This window comes from Dendrobates tinctorius, unplaced genomic scaffold (genome assembly GCF_039654945.1).
Source record: "Dendrobates tinctorius isolate UK_male_01 unplaced genomic scaffold, ASM3965494v1 ptg000114l, whole genome shotgun sequence".
Taxonomy (NCBI): domain Eukaryota; kingdom Metazoa; phylum Chordata; class Amphibia; order Anura; family Dendrobatidae; genus Dendrobates; species Dendrobates tinctorius.
In genome coordinates, this window is record NW_027361782.1 from 9814857 (window position 1) to 9831195 (window position 16339).

Sequence of the window (16339 nt, forward strand, 5' to 3'; positions counted from 1 at the left end):
TGAGACGCAGGACCAGCTCTCAAGTCAATACGGGGGTTGGGAATGGTGGGCTTGTGTGTGGGGTGTTTAGTTTAGTCTTGTATATATTTGTATAGTTTGTGGTTATTTTATTTAAAAATTAAAAAAAAAAAAAGTATGTATATAGTTTTTGTTTGCTATTCTTTATTTTATTTTGTTATTAGTTTGTTGGTGACCGGACCAGAAGGTGTAAGTACTAGTGTTGAGCGATAGCGTCCGATATTGAAAAATATCGGATCAGATTGGATCGGCCGATATCCAAAAAGTAACGGGTATTGGTAATTCCGATCCAGGAAGTCCCATTCAAGTCAATGGGACAGAAATATCGGAATTAAAAAAAACCCTTTCTTTCCTTGTAGGTTAATTCTACATGAAGAAAAACAACTAATAATAATGTAGAATGTATTGGGGGAGGTGTAGGAGACATTAAAGCCATAGAGGTTTAGCCAAATCAAATGGAATAGCAGGAATTAATTTTTTTTTTTTAAAGACGTTCGGAGTTACAAAGATATTGACTATGTTGTTAACCTCTTTTCTATTTTATGAGATATGTATGTTTCACTACTTCCATGTTCTTCACCTTCTTTTTTACTTCTCCCACACTTTCTCCTTCATGATCCTCAGCAGCAGCAGCATTTTTTTCATCAACTTCTTCACCTTATTCATCTTCTTCCTATTATTCTTTTTTTTACATTCTTCATATTCTTCTTATTCAACTATTATTATTATTCATATTCTACTTCTTAATCTTCCTATTATTCTTCTTCTTCATCATCATATTCTTATTTGTGACAGGCATTCCTGTAGTTGTTATCTATAAAAGTTTGAAGATTACACCTTCCGTTCTGCCTGTCACAAAAGATTTACAACAGGATTTGTCTGCGTTCAGTTTGGCCTGCAGCAGCAGGCATTTTCCAGGGGAACCACGAGGAGGAACGGACTCACCCCCATACACTGCTTAGTCTTCTTCTGCTTATAATTTAGATAATAACATTTGCTCTGATTTTTAGTCTTATGCTTATTGTTCTTCTGCGTTTTTTTGCTTCTTGGTCTTCTGTCTCTTGTTGTTCTGCATCTTGGTGGTTGTCTTCATGTTCTCTTGTTCATGTGGTCTTCAGGGTCGTCGTCTTCAGGGTCGTCGTCAGGGAGATCCAGAGTGAGAACCAAAAACCATTTCCACAAGCTCGAACTTGGAAAAGTAGCAGAAGGTACAAGAAGGCTGTAGAACTGCTGAGAACCAGCTGACGGTACTGGAACCCGGATGGTTAGCAAAAGGAACAAGAGCCAATGGCACAACCGTAGACCAGCTGACGTTGCTGGAACACAGTTACTAAGCAGGAGGTACCAGTGCTCCAAAGCACTACCAAGGACCAGCAGACATTGCTGGAACTCGGATACCAAGAAGGAGGCACCTAGGCCAAAGGCACTGCCGAGAACCAGCTGATGGTGCTGGAGCCCGGATGGGTAGCAGAAGCTGCAAGAGCCAATGGAACTAGCGAGGACCAGCTGACGGTGCTGGAACCCGGAGGGGCAGCAGAAGGAACAAGAGCCAATGGCACAACCGTGGACCAGTTGATGGTGCTGGAACACAGTTACTAAGCAGGAGGTACCTGTGCTACAAAGCACTACCAAGGACCAGCAGACGTTGCTAGAACTCGGATACCAAGAAGGAGGCACCTAGGCCAAAGGCACTGCCGAGAACCAGCTCATGGTGCTGGAACCTGGATGGGTAGCAGAAGCTGCCAGAGCCAATGGATCTAGCGAGGACCAGCTGACGGTGCTGGAACCCGGAGGGGCAGCAGAAGGAACAAGAGCCAATGGCACAACCGTAGACCAGCTGACATTGCTGGAACACGGTTACTAAGCAGGAGGTACCTGTGCTACAAAGCACTACCAAGGACCAGCAGACGTTGCTGGAACTCGGATACCGAGAAGGAGGCACCTAGGCCAAAGGCACTGCCGAGAACCAGCTGATGGTGCTGGAGCCCGGATGGGTAGCAGAAGCTGCAAGAGCCAATGGAACTAGTGAGGACCAGCTGACGGTGCTGGAACCCGGAGGGGCAGCAGAAGGAACAAGAGCCAATGGCACAACCGTGGACCAGCTGATGGTGCTGGAACACGGTTGCTAAGCAGGAGGTACCTGTGCTACAAAGCACTACCAAGGACCAGCAGACGTTGCTGGAACTCGGATACCGAGAAGGAGGCACCTAGGCCAAAGGCACTGCCGAGAACCAGCTGATGGTGCTGGAACCCGGATGGGTAGCAGAAGCTGCAAGAGCCAATGGAACTAGCGAGGACCAGCTGACGGTGCTGGAACCCGGAGGGGCAGCAGAAGGAACAAGAGCCAATGGCACAACCGTGGACCAGCTGACGGTGCTGGAACACGGTTACTAAGCAGGAGGTACCTGTGCTACAAAGCACTACCAAGGACCAGCAGACGTTGCTGGAACTCGGATACCGAGAAGGAGGCACCTCGGCCAAAGGCACTGCCGAGAACCAGCTGACGGTGCTGGAACCCGGATGGGTAGCAGAAGGTACCCATGATAAACAAAGTTGCAAGGCCGCGAGCAGGCAGCAGTTACCGAAACCCACAGTCCTACAGGGGGTGCTTGTCCTATTGGCACTACGGAACCAGCCTTTATTACCAGAACCCGCAGCCCACATAGGAAGCATCTAAACTGCAGGCACCATAGGCTCGGCTAACCCGACCGCAGCACGACCGGACAACGAGTCGGTGGCAAAGTGACGTTGACACTACCCTGAAACAGCAGGCGTGCTGGAACCAGGCTGGGCAGAAGGGAGTACCCGTGCCAAAGACACTGCCGAGAACCAGCTGACGGTGCTGGAACCCGGATGGGTAGCAGAAGCTACAAGAGTCAATGGAACTACCGAGAATCAGCTGACGGTGCTGGAACCCAGAGTGGCAGCTGAAGGAACAAGAGCCAATGGCACAACTGTGGACCAGCTGACGGTGCTTGAACATGGTTACTAAGCAGGAGGTACCTGTGCTACAAAGCACTACCAAGGACCAGCAGACGATGCTGGAACTCGGATACCGAGAAGGAGGCACCTCGGCCAAAGGCACTGCCGAGAACCAGCTGATGGTGCTGGAACCCGGATGGGTAGCCGAAGGTACACATGATAAACAAAGTTGCAAGGCCGCAAGCAGGCCGCAGTTACCGAAACCCACAGTCCTACAGGGGGTGTTTGTCCTATTGGCACTACGGAACCAGCATTTATTACCAGAACCCGCAGCCCACATAGGAAGCACCTAAACTGCAGGCACCATAGACTCGGCTAACCCGACCGCAACACGACAGGACAACGTATTGGTGGCAAAGTGACGTTGACACTACCCGGAAACAGCAGGCATGCTGGAACCAGGATGGGCAGGAGGGAGTACCCGTGCCAAAGACACTTCTGAGCAGCAACTGGCAATGTTGGAATCCAGGGTCAATCAGGTTGTAGGCTGAGGCCTAATTTCATCAAGTTTAATATCTGTTGTTGACTACTACTGATTTAATAAGTGCTCCAACTGGGCCTCTGGCTCCACTCTGTCTCTAGTATTTCCCCTGGCCTCCAACCCCGCCAGTTGCTGCTCAGAAGTGGCGTCTGCACAATCAACACTTGTTCCTGTGTTACTGGGGTTCAGTAACGTCAGCTGTTCCCCTGATGTGTGTCCGGCAATGTCTCCTGCTCTGTCCACATTCCCACTACTAGTAATGGGAATGTGGACAAAGCAGGAGACATTGCCGGACACACATCAGGGGATCAACTGACGTGACTGAGCCCCAGTAACACAGGAACAAGTGTGGATTGTGCAGATGCCACTACAGAGCAGCAACTGGCAGGGTTGGAGGCCAGGGGAAATACTAGTGACAGTGGAGCCAGAGGCCTAAGTGGAGCATGGTTAAAAATCAGTAGTAGTTTGAATGTGGAGGGAACAGGAGACTTTGCCGTCCACACAGCAGGGGAGCAGCTGGCGTTACTGAACCCCACTAGCACAGGAGCTAGTGTTTTTCTCTGTGCAGACGGCACTTTTGAGTAACAACTGGCTGTGTTGAAGCCCAGGGATTACAGTTCAGGTGGTAGAAACATGAGCACAACAGGAGACCTGGATACTGTTGCCAACCAATTATTTATTCTGGAAGAGGACTGGCAAATTCTGGCGAGATCCAGGCCTTGTTCATTTTCAGAAAAGTAAGCCGGTCAACGTTATCGGAGGATAGTCGCGTGCGACGGTCTGTTAGTACACCACCTGCGGCACTAAAGACGCGTTCCGATAATACACTGGCAGCAGGGCAAGCCAGCACCTCCAATGCATACTGGCTAAGCTCTGGCCATGTATCCAGCTTAGAGACCCAAAACTTGAAGGGGGAAGAGCCGTCTGGGAGTACACTGACAGGGCAAGACATGTAGTCTGTCACCATCTGACGGAAACGTTGCCTCCTGATGACTGGAGCCGTCTGTGATGGTGTAGACATTTGTGGCGGACACACAAAACTTTGCCACATTTGGGCCATACTGGTCTTGCCTTGTGCTGAGGCGCTGCCTCTGCTCCCTCTTTGTGCAGAGCTTCCTCCACTGCCTCGACGCACAGAGCTGCTTTGTAAAGCACTAGCAGCACTGCTCTTGGGTGGAATGGAGAACATGATGGACTGCACCAGTGTGTCTTGGTACTCCCGCATTTTACGCTCCCGGTTCAACGGTGGTATGAGGCTTTGTAAGTTGTCCCGGTAGCGAGGATCTAGGAAGGTGTACACCCAATAATCAGCCGTGTTGAGAATGTGGGCGATGCGGCGGTCGTTTCTCAGGCACTGCAGCATGAAATCAACCATGTGCTGCAGACTCCCAACTGCCCAAGAAGCGCTGTCCCCTGCTTGAGGCGTCATCTCTGCCTGCTCTGCATCACCCCACCCTCGCTGTACATACTGACTAGAGCATTGTGTACCTCCCTCCTCTGGAGAGATGTCTTCCTCCTCCATTGACTCCTCCTCATCCTCCTCACAAAGTGTCCCCTGCCTAGGCCTTTGTGAGGAACCACGTAGCGCAGACTGTCCAGAAGCAGATGGCATTTGTGACTCCTCATCCTCCACCTCTTCCAAAACCTTCTCCTTTAGTGCTTGCAGTGTTTTTTGAAGCAGGCAGATAAGGGGGACAGTCATGCTGACTAGTGCATCATCTGCACTCGCCATCTGCGTGGAATCATCGAAGGCACGCAAAACGAGGCAGATGTCCTTCATAGACACTCAGTGGGGCTGAAGTGTGACCGGTGCACAGTGCGACTTGTTTGCGCCTGATGCAGCTGGTACTCCATTACTGCTGCCTGCTGCTCACACAACCGCTCCAACATATGTAACGTTGAATTCCACCTGGTGGGTAGGTCACATATGATGCGATGTTCCGGAAGGCGTAATCGGCACTGCAGAGCTGCAATGTGCGATCTTGCCGTGCTGGAACGCCGCAAGTGAGCGCACTCTATGCGGACCTTGTGCAGCAGTGCATCAAGATCCAGATAGTCCCTCAGAAAGCTCTGCATGACCAAGTTCAGCACATGTGCCAGACTTGGGATGTGAGTGAGGTTGCCTAGGCCCAGAGCTGCCACCAGAGTTAGGCCATTGTCACTCACTACCAAGCCTGGCTGGAGATTCGCTGGCAGAAACCACACGTCGCTCTCCTGCTTGATGGCATTCCAGAGCTCCTGCGCTGTGTGGCTTCGGTTCCCCAAAGAAATTAATTTCAGTATGGCCTGTTGACGTTTGGCCACGGCTGTGTGTTATGAATGAGACACCGAAGAGGAAAAAACAAAAAGCAAGCTAAGCCCAGAAAACCGGAGAGGTTGGTAACTAGCGGATTGCAGACCCCTGATCCTATCCACAGCAACTAGCGGTAGCCATGGAGCATGCCTACTTTGGTCCTAGACTCCTCGTTATGGCCGGAGAACTAAATAAGCCTAAAGAAAGAAAGGGAAAATCTAAACTGCCCCAGAGCAGACCCCAAAGCAATAGACAGCCCCCAACATGTATTGTCGGTAAAACAAGATGAAAACACAGACACAGGTAGAAAGATAGGCTGAGCAAACGATGGGGCCCTCGCTAACTAGAAAGGACAGGAAAGAAAAGCAACTGTCTGCAATCACGCAAAAAACCCTGCCAAAAAGAATGTCCAACACGTCTGATAGCAAAAAAGGCCCTGAAGTCGCTAGACTTCAAATCCCTATATCAGCACTCAGGTATATTCTGAAGACAGAGCCAAAGAAATCAACTGATCAGAGACAAAATGGGGATTCATCCCTGTCCCAGCCAGGGCTGGCTGAACACAAAAACTAAGTAAACCAGACAAAAACTCATATGAACAATAGCAGAGAAAACTTAGCTTTAGGAAGGCAGGAACCAAACTGGAAACCAGGAGCCACAGTCAGGAAAAATCACCAGCAAGAAACTAGGGAGTCGGCTGCCTTAAATCTAATCAGAAACTCCTGTTGTCCAATCGCAGTCCTCTTCCTCAGGTGGCCGGTCTCTGCCATTTAGATCAGCTTCATTACCTCCCTTCACCAACAGAGGGAGTCCAGATAGAGAACTCACTACTCCTCTGTCAGCACAGCCATCTCCATAATCCTCACCAGAAGCCAGAGGCAAACCCGAAAATGAGCTCACAACAGCTGTACTCATATCGGTCGTAACAGGCTCCTGCAGCACTGATTCTGAGGAACTTGAGTAGGAGGAGGTGTCAATGTGTGCAGACTGGATTCCTGCAATCCGTGGAGCTGGCAGAACACGTACAGCGCCACTCTCCAGATCAGTACCCGGCTCCACAATATTGACCCAATGGGCAGTGAGGGAAAGGTATCGTCCCTGTCCATGGTTACTGGTCCACGCATCGGTGGTCAGGTGGACCTTGCTACTGACGGCGTTTAGTAGCGCATGTTTTATTTTTCCCTACACATGCTTTTGCAGGGCAGGGACGACTTGCCTGCTGAAATAAAAGCGGCTGGGCACATTGTATTGTGGGACTGCCAATGCCATGAATTTCCGGAAGGTGTCAGTCTCCACCAGCTTGAATGAGAGCATTTCAAGGGCCAGTAGTTTGGCAATGCCAGCATTCATAGCCTGTGCTCGGGGATGGTTTGCCGAGTATGGCCGCCTTTTATCCCATGCCTGTGCTACCGATGGCTGTAGAGTGGCCTGGGAGTGTGAGGATGACTGGGAACGTGGTGCTGTGGGTGGAATGTCACTGGGTCTCTGGACAACAGTGCCAGAGGTTCTTCCTTGGCGATCCTGTGAGGAAGCCAAACCAGCTGTGTGTGAGCTGGAGGAAGAGGCCCCAACACGAGCTGAAGAGGTGGTAGGTGGTGCTGTACGTTGGCCTATGTCTTCAGTGTGTCTGTGTAACTCCAGCTCGTGCTTGGTCCGCGCATGTTTCCACATATTTGTGGTATTGAGGTTGCTGACATTTTACCCTCTTTTGACTTTCTGATGACACAGCTTGCATTCGACAAAGCAAATGTCATCTGCAACTGTGTCAAAAAAGGACCACGCACTGCAAGTCTTGGGAGCGCCCGTTTTGGCTTTTGGAAGAGGAATGCTCCTAATGGGTGCCGAAGTGGAGGCTACCGGCAACCAAGTCTGCCCCCTCCCTCTCCCTCCTGTTTTGGCCGTTCGGGGAATCTCTTCCTCAGAGCTGCTCCCACCACCTCCCTGTTCCTCACGCCATGATGGGTCAAGGACCTCATCATCTACACTCCCCTCTTCAAACACCTGCTTCTCCTGGGTATTCTCGCCAGCACCGTACACACAAGAAAGTGGCACCTGAGTCTCGTCATCATCTGATGCGTACTGAGGTGTGCTGACCATAGGCACTGGCCCACCCGCCTCTTCAGATTCAGAGGTACAAAGAAGTTGCGCATCACTGCATACTCCCTCTTCTTCACATTCTTGAATCCTGCTTGGCTGGCCCCCTCTTTCCAAGCCAACAGATTCAGAGAACAGAAGTAGACTGTGATGGCTCCTGTCCAGGGCTGTCTGACTGCCTGGGCACTTTGGCAAGTGGTGAAGAGACAGATGGTTGCTCTTCAGTGCTCTGGCCCCGAGAGGACGTGGAAGTCATTGAAGTCGATGCGTTAGCTGCCATCCATCTGACAATGGCTTCAATTTGTTCCTCCCGCAGCAGTGGGGTATGGCGAGGTCCTACAAAGCTGCACATAAAGGACTGTTGCCTGGTAAAACTAGGGGATGCTGACTCACTGGCGCCCACAGCAGGCACAGAATCCCCACGTCCTCTCCCTGCTGAAACTCCACACCCACGTGCCTTACTCCCTGCCTTCTTCATTTTGGTAGACTGATAAAGATAGGCAGAAAAGTACAAAGGGGGGGCTTAGTGTGCTTATTCCTGAACGGCTGCTAACAGGTATAAGAAACACTAATTTTATAAAGTGTGTGTGTGTGGACTACACTTTAATATGAGCTAATGTGGCCTACACAACTGTCAAATGGAGTGTTTGGTGAACTTTGTTTTGTTTTTTTCAAAAAAACAAAAAGGATGTGACCAAAGATTTGAAAGCGATAGTATCACAAACTTTTTGGAGCTATTACAATGCAGGAAGGTAACCTACAATGCAAAAGATGAGGCTCCAAAAAATAGGGTAATACTAATCTGGCTGCAGCTGAAGGGCACAAGCCAGAAAAAAGGCTCCTCTATCTACTCCTATATAGTGTTTGCAACCCACCAATGTAGATGGATATGGATGGATGCACACTAATAGGAGAATGAAAAATGAGCTGCAATAAAAGAAAAATATGTGTGAGGCAGTGACGCACACTGGGCGGCCTACAACCAGATGTAGCTGTAGGACGCACTACTCAGCGTGAGCTGCACTCACACACAGAGACCTCTCAGACAGCCGTGAACTGTGCAGATAAGTGGGCACTAGCACTGAAAGGCTGCAAAGAGGCTCCGCTGTCTACTCCTATAGTGTTTGCAACCAACGTATATGGATACGGATGGATGCACACTAATAGGAGAATGAAAAATGAGCAGCCAAAAAAGAAAAATATGTATGAGGCAGTGACGCACGCTGAGCGGCCTACAACCAGACGTGGCTGCAGGACACACTACACATGAGCAGCACTCACACAGACCTTGCAGACAGCTGTGAACACTGCTGCAAGGCAAAAGAAAGCTACAGTGGTTTTTTATGTAGCCTGGGTAAAGCACAATATGATTTTGAAAATCGCTATCTCTAACTGTCCCTCACAGTCTTGAACAGCAGCCTGTCCCTAACTGAATTCACAGCAGAGTGAACCTGAAATAGCAGCGGCAGCTTTTATAGTGCATCATGGCATCATTTCAGCAGCCAATCACAGCCATGTCATTAGTTAACATGCCTACATGCCTAACAGGATGTGCCCACACTTCTGAGGATTGTCATTGGCTGAATCAAATCAAACTGGCTCATAGCATTATGGGAACTTCCGATTCCGTTATTCGATATGCTAAAAGTATCGGAACTCAGTATCGGAATTCCGATACAGTGAATATCGGCCGATACCCGATACTTGCGGTATCGGAATGCTCAACACTAGTAAGTACTTAATATTAGATATTATTCTGTATATACGTATAATATGTGTGACAGGAGAGAATGAGTGGCTGGACCAGTGTTCAGTATGAGGATTATTTTCTGGCTGATATTCCTGTTATTATTGTTGTTTTTCATTTTTATAATAAAAGATCTACAGGATGCAACTCAGGATCAGTAATGTAATGTATGTACATAGTGACTGCACCAGCAGAATAGTGAGTGCTGCTCTGGAGTATAATACAGGATGTAACTCAGGATCAGTAATGTAATGTATGTACACAGTGACTGCACCAGCAGAATAGTGGGTGCAGCTCTGGGGTATAATACAGGATGTAACTCAGGATCAGTAATGTAATGTATGTACACAGTGATTGCACCAGCAGAATAGTGAGTGCTGCTCTGGAGTATAATACAGGATGTAACTCAGGATCAGTAATGTAATGTATGTACACAGTGACTGCACCAGCAGAATAGTGGGTGCAGCTCTGGGGTATAATACAGGATGTAACTCAGGATCAGTAATGTAATGTATGTACACAGTGACTGCACCAGCAGAATAGTGGGTGCAGCTCTGGGGTATAATACAGGATGTAACTCAGGATCAGTAATGTATGTACACAGTGACTGCACCAGCAGAATAGTGGGTGCAGCTCTGGGGTATAATACAGGATGTAACTCAGGATCAGTAATGTAATATATGTACACAGTGACTGCACCAGCAGAATAGTGGGTGCAGCTCTGGGGTATAATACAGGATGTAACTCAGGATCAGTAATGTATGTGCATAGTGACTGCACCAGCAAAATAGTGAGTGCAGCTCTAGAGTATAATACAGGATTTAACTCAGGATCAGTAATGTAATGTATGTACACAGTGACTGCACCAGCAGAATAGTGAGTGCAGCTCTGGAGTATAATTCATGATATACTATGTAACAAGCAATTGATTCTTAGCTTCATCAGTGTCCTGGTTGTGAACATAGACTGTGTAATTTTCATTATTTGTGAGTATTTCCCTCTTCCATAAGAAACAACCATTTCACATTATTCATTTATCCACAGATCTTTCATTTCTTCCTATGGGGAAGATTTCCTGAGAATGTATTTTCAACTTCATAAACCACAAAAAATAAAAGAAATTGCAAGTTGATCATGTGGTATGGATAATACTTTGCAAACACCACAGAGGGAGGTTATCAGGAAGTAGCAAATGTCTATATGAAGTGGCCCAAGAATCGATCCCCAGGTCACACGGATACTAATAAGAATCTCCCCACTTTGCAGCTTCCTGCCTTATAAATCATGGAAAATGAGGATTATCCTACGAGAAAAGACTTTAATATAAATCTAATGGTGTTTCTGGGAGCGATATCCTATAATTCTATTTCACAAAAGTTATTCACTCAAGGTGAACGTGAGAATAAAATCTCCAGGCAAATGCAGAACAACAGAGCAAATTCATCAAGAGCCAGAAGTTATAGTTATCCGAGCAGAAGGCGACGGAAATGGAAACGGGACAGGTGGATATCGAACATAAGTCACTCAAAAGTGATGGCTGATCAAATGGAATTCAGAAAGAAAACAACACGATGAAATGCGATTGGTTGTCAGTCTGTGAATTATGAACTCGCTAAAGGAATCAAAGAACGATTAAAGGGGAAGTGTCAGCTGGGAAGAAAGCGATAGACAATAGCGATGTTTATATTAAGAGGAGACCTGGCTGAATACCAAGCACCGGATCCGCAACGTACTGCATCATTGAAAGAAACGTCTGCAAATTTTGATAGAAGCCATATAGAAACAGCGCTACATCTACTGACAATGTGGAGCCTAACACATCCCACCTGTGTCATAAGAAGCTTTGAGTCCTCTCCAAGAGACGCCTGAAAAACTTCTCCAAAAATTGTTGAAAGACTCTTCTTATTCATTTCAATTGTAAACTAACTTGTGTTTTTTTAGTCTTTCTAGTATTTTTCTTCCACTTCTTGGTGGGAGAAAAGAAAATTCAGTCACTTCTTTGAAGTCTTTGAAGTCACCTCATGAAAAATGCACCAAACTAAGAGGCAATGTCCAATCCAAAGGCAGTAAAAAAAAACAAAAAACACTTTAAAATAAAAGCGCTCCAAAAATGATTGACAAATACAAGAAAATTTGCTTCAGCGATGAAGCGAGTGTTTATCTCCATTGTGGAGCAGGCAATGATGGGTTTCTCTGGATGAGAGGACAAATCTTACAAGAAAACAAGATATTTTGTAGCACAAACAAAAGCAGAAACTAGAGATGTCAACAAGACAAAAGTATTCTGTGCTCCTGGAATGGAAGCCATGAGCAGAGGAAGCAGACATGGAGCTATTACTTGCTCTCCATAGTGGTACTGTATTATGTGGTCATGGTGACTGCTAACTGGGGAAAAAACATGCAAAGAATATTGCAAAAGAGACTGCGGTTTTCAATAATGTAACCAAATTCACTGAGATATTTCAGCTCATAAATCTGAATCTCTGATACAGAAACCCAAGACAATGGAACTATACCTCCACCCAAAACCAGAGAGCAAGGTTAGTCCTTTTACCTTCATCCACAGAACATTTTAAAGCTGATGTTGGTGCACAAATCAATCTGATATGACCATCAATTGCACTGTATCTTACACCCACTTTTATCAATGAACAGTTTCATATTCTAAAGAGAAACAAAGACCCAACCCTGCTTACTGCAAAAAGACAGAGATCAGACCACTTCATGTAGTGACAAAGAAATGCCCTGACCACCTGGAGAGGAAGCAAGGCCTGATCCTAAGACTAGGAGAGAGGCAACAACTCAACCCTACTTCCTGTACAGTCAAAGATTCAACCCTACTTTCTATAGCAAGATAAAGATTTGCCCCCACTTTCTATAGAAAGATAAAGATCCACCCCTCCTTTCTATAGAAAGATAAAGATCCACCCCTCCTTTCTATAGAAAGATAAAGATCTGCCCCGACTTTCTGTAGAAAGATAAAGATCACCCCCACCCTCCCTTCCCTCTCCCAATCTCCCTACCCCATCATTGTTAAAACCCTTCAATAAAATTATTTGGAAAAGAAAGATAAAGATCTGCCCTCACTTTCTGTAGAAAGATAACGATCCGCCCTCACTTTTTGTAGAAATATAAAGATCCACCCCCACTTTCTGTAGAAAGATAAAGATCCACCCTTACTTTCTATAGAAAGATAGAGATCTGCCCCTACTTTCAGTAGGAAGATAAAGATCAGCCCCTATTTTCTGGAGAAAGATAAAGATCAGCCCCCACTTCCTGTAGAGAGACAAAGCCCATCCCCCCTTCCTGTAAAAAGATAATGACTCATCCAGACTTCCTGTGGAAAGACAAAGAAAAGCCCCCTTTTCCATTAGAGAGACAAATACCTGCCACTATTTCATGTAGAATCAAAGATAGTCCACACTTTCTGTAGAAAGATAAGGACCTGTCCACATTTCCTACAGAGCCACAGACTCGCCTCCACCTCCTGTAGAGAAACAAAGACCTCCCCAATTTCTAGCAGAAAGACAAAGACCAGCCCACATTTCCTGAAGAAAGATAAAGACCCACCCCTATTTCCTGTACAGAGAAAAAGACTTGCCCCCCCTTTTTGTTGAGAGATGAAAATGTACCTCTGCTTCCTGTAAAGAGACAAAGACATGCAAGCCCTCTTCTTTCCCTAGAGATAAATAGACCCACACCCACTTTTTGTAGATAGAAAAAATCCCGCCATCATCCCCTTGAGAGAGAAAGACCTGCCCTTGTCTTCCTGTAGAGAGATAAAGACCCAGCTTAGTCTTACTGTAGAGAGACAAAGACCTGCCCTCTCTCTGTGTAGAGAGATAAAGACCCACCTTCATTTTCCTGTAGAGAGACAAAGACAAATCCCCACTTCCTGTAAGGAGATAATGTCCTGCCCTCATCTTCCTGTAGAGAGACAAATACCCGCTCCTCTCTCCCTCTAGAGTGATAGACTGGCCCCAAGTCCTGTAGAGAGAATCAAAGACTTGTCCTCATCTTCCAGTTGAAAGACAAAGAACTGTCCCTACTTCCTTTAAAGAGACAAACTCGACTTCATCTTTCTATAGGGAGACAAAGACCTGCCCTCATCTTAATGTAGAGAGACAAGGACCAAAGCTTGTCCTCCTGTACAGAGACAATACCGCCTCAATTCCTGTAGAGAGCCAAAGACCCACCCTTGTCTTTCTGTAGAGAGATAGAGATTCACCCCAACTTCCTGTAGTGACAAAGATCTGCCCATGTCTTCCTGTACAGAGACAAAGACCCATCCCCACTAGCTCCCACTTCCTGTAGAGAGACACAGCTCAGCTTCCACTTCCGGTAGAGAGACACTGTCCTGCTCCCACTTCCTGTAGAGAGACACTGTCCTGCTCCCACTTCCTGTAGAGAGAGACAGTCCTGCTCCCACTTCCTGTAGAGAGGAAAAAACCTGACCTCATCTTCCTGTAGAGAGACAAAGGCCACCCCCACCCAGAGAAGGTATCTCTACTGCTGGAGACAAGTTACACTTGTTTACAAGTGTGAGTGGCAGCCAGGGCCATAGTCATGGCCCGCATCGGTGTCTGCTTTAGCGCACCCTGACCACCCGCATAACATATATACAATACCACTGCCTCATTTGCCTGGCTCTCCGAGGCCTCCCATAGATGCAGAGACACTCCTTCCTTTGATCTGGCACATAAAATGACAGAGTCCAATTCCAACTTTAAATGCAGAACTTTACTTGTTTTCAATTGCAGCACATCCACATCAGTTACAGCATCAACACAGAGTTCTGCACAGTTCTTGTGGCACCCCTGAGGGTTCAGTCACCACAGAGGTACTGCACCTCATCCAGAGGTGTGGTATTCCGCTCTCAAGTAAGGATTGGGCACCACACAGAACTCACACACTTGCATTCAACACCAGACCCTTCAGAGCTCGAGAGGAGCTAGGTAGAGGGTGTGGGTGGAGAAAGTAGCAGGGGAAGCTGAAGGATGTGACAGTAAGAGAGTGAGTTAGCAGTTGGTGCTGGGGACTTGAGGCATGAGGAGCTCAGTCCTTGACCAGCAGAAAGTGGAAGGAGAGAAATTAAATACAAAAGAAGAGAAAGATAAGCTTCAGTGGTAGAGAGAAAGAAGAGGTCCTAGAGGCATGGGTAGTGAGAGAGCCACCCGTGGCCTGGGGCTCGCATCCACGCCGACCAAAGTCGGGTGGAGGGACCAGGTCGCAGTTAGGGGACTGGCCCCAGACTAGTGGAGAAACTAAGGACTCAGCTAGCTAACCAGAGGTTCCAGTATCTGCATATGCTGCAGCCACATCCAACCCATTCCCTGAAAAGGCAGCTGGATAGGATCCAGGGGACCTAGAGCACATTGCCCAACAAGATCTGAGGCTGCTAGCTTGGGACACTGTGTGAAGGCGCAGGGCAGGATAGGAGGGAGTCAGCGCAGTGAGACAGCCAGGAAAGGAAAATCTGATGGGGGTTCTGACACGGTGTACCCCAAATTACCTGAGAACTGGTTGGACCACTGACTTTGAGGACACAGCACCCCGGCTGGGGATTGTAACATCAGAACTGTGAGTAAAACTTGTGAAGACTGCACACTGCTGTGCCCTCCAATTTATTTACTGCATCACTTGTCCTGCACTACAACCACCATCATCACCATCTTTAACACTACAACTGCCCTGGGGTTTAGCTCTACCTGTGGAGAACTGTAAAAGCTCTGCTGCATCACCATCAGCCCCAGCGGTCTCCTCAAGCACCGTCGCCTAACATCTCCTCTTTGCCGAATACCACAAGTGGTGTCACAAACTATATCTTAGAAACTTTATTCCCCTTTTATCATCATTTTCATTGGATGCTAAGGGCCACGGACCGGGTCACTGCTGCCGTGACACATCTCCTTAAGAACCAGCCAAGTACCGAGTATTCCCACAGCCCTGGCGGTTGCTCCATTTACATCCTTCACTTTCCCTGTGCTCTTTCCTATGTCCTTCAGTTTGTACCCGGGTCATCCTGTCTCGACCGGTACCACAACAACTTCCCTGTTCAGCTTCACTACGTTCAGGAGTTTCCTTGTCTGTTTCACCCCAGACATGAGGGCATCTGCCCAGGTAGTGAGCTGCCACATCTTAGAGCGACCTTCTTGTCAGTACTGCTGCGGTTCATAATAAAGCAACACCCAGCACACCGCGATATTGAAAAATATACCTGTTATATAATGCCGGGGTGCAACCACAGTAGCAATTATAGATACATGACTGTTGTGAATTCTCTCTCTGGCTTCCCTCTGGTGATTACTGAAGGTAGTGGAGCTGGTCAGATTGACAGAGGGGTTGCGAGTTCTCTTTCTGGGCTCCCTCTTGTGGTTACTGGAGGTAGTGGAGCTGATCTGACTGACAGAGGCTTGCCACCTGATAATGAGGAAGACAATTGGAGATCTGGGATTTCAGATTGGGATTTAAGACAGCTGACTCCCTCTCTCCCTGCTGGTGATTTTCTTCCTGTGCCTCCTGAGGTCTGATGTCTCCTGCTCTGTCCCTGCATGTTCAGCTAAATGGTTCATTTGCTTCTCTGTTTGAATTTGATCTGGTTTTGTCTATCTCTGCTTTGTGCGGGTCAGCCAGCTCCGGCTGGGGCTGTGCTGAATCACCGCCCATATGTTACTGCTTGTGCCAGTTTGTTTTGTCCCATTATATTGGTCTCTTTTTGCTTTGC

At 47.4% G+C, this 16339-nt stretch overlaps 1 long non-coding RNA gene across 1 annotated transcript in view; it reads left to right on the forward strand.

Annotated features, from left to right (window-relative positions):
* LOC141101098 (uncharacterized) overlaps nt 1-10745 on the forward strand; it is a 35078-nt gene extending 24333 nt beyond the window's left edge. The window contains exon 2 of the long non-coding RNA XR_012234888.1: nt 10660-10745. This is a non-coding gene — a long non-coding RNA (uncharacterized lncRNA). The remainder of the gene's footprint in view (nt 1-10659) is intronic.
* The last annotated feature ends 5594 nt before the right edge of the window (nt 10746-16339 follow it).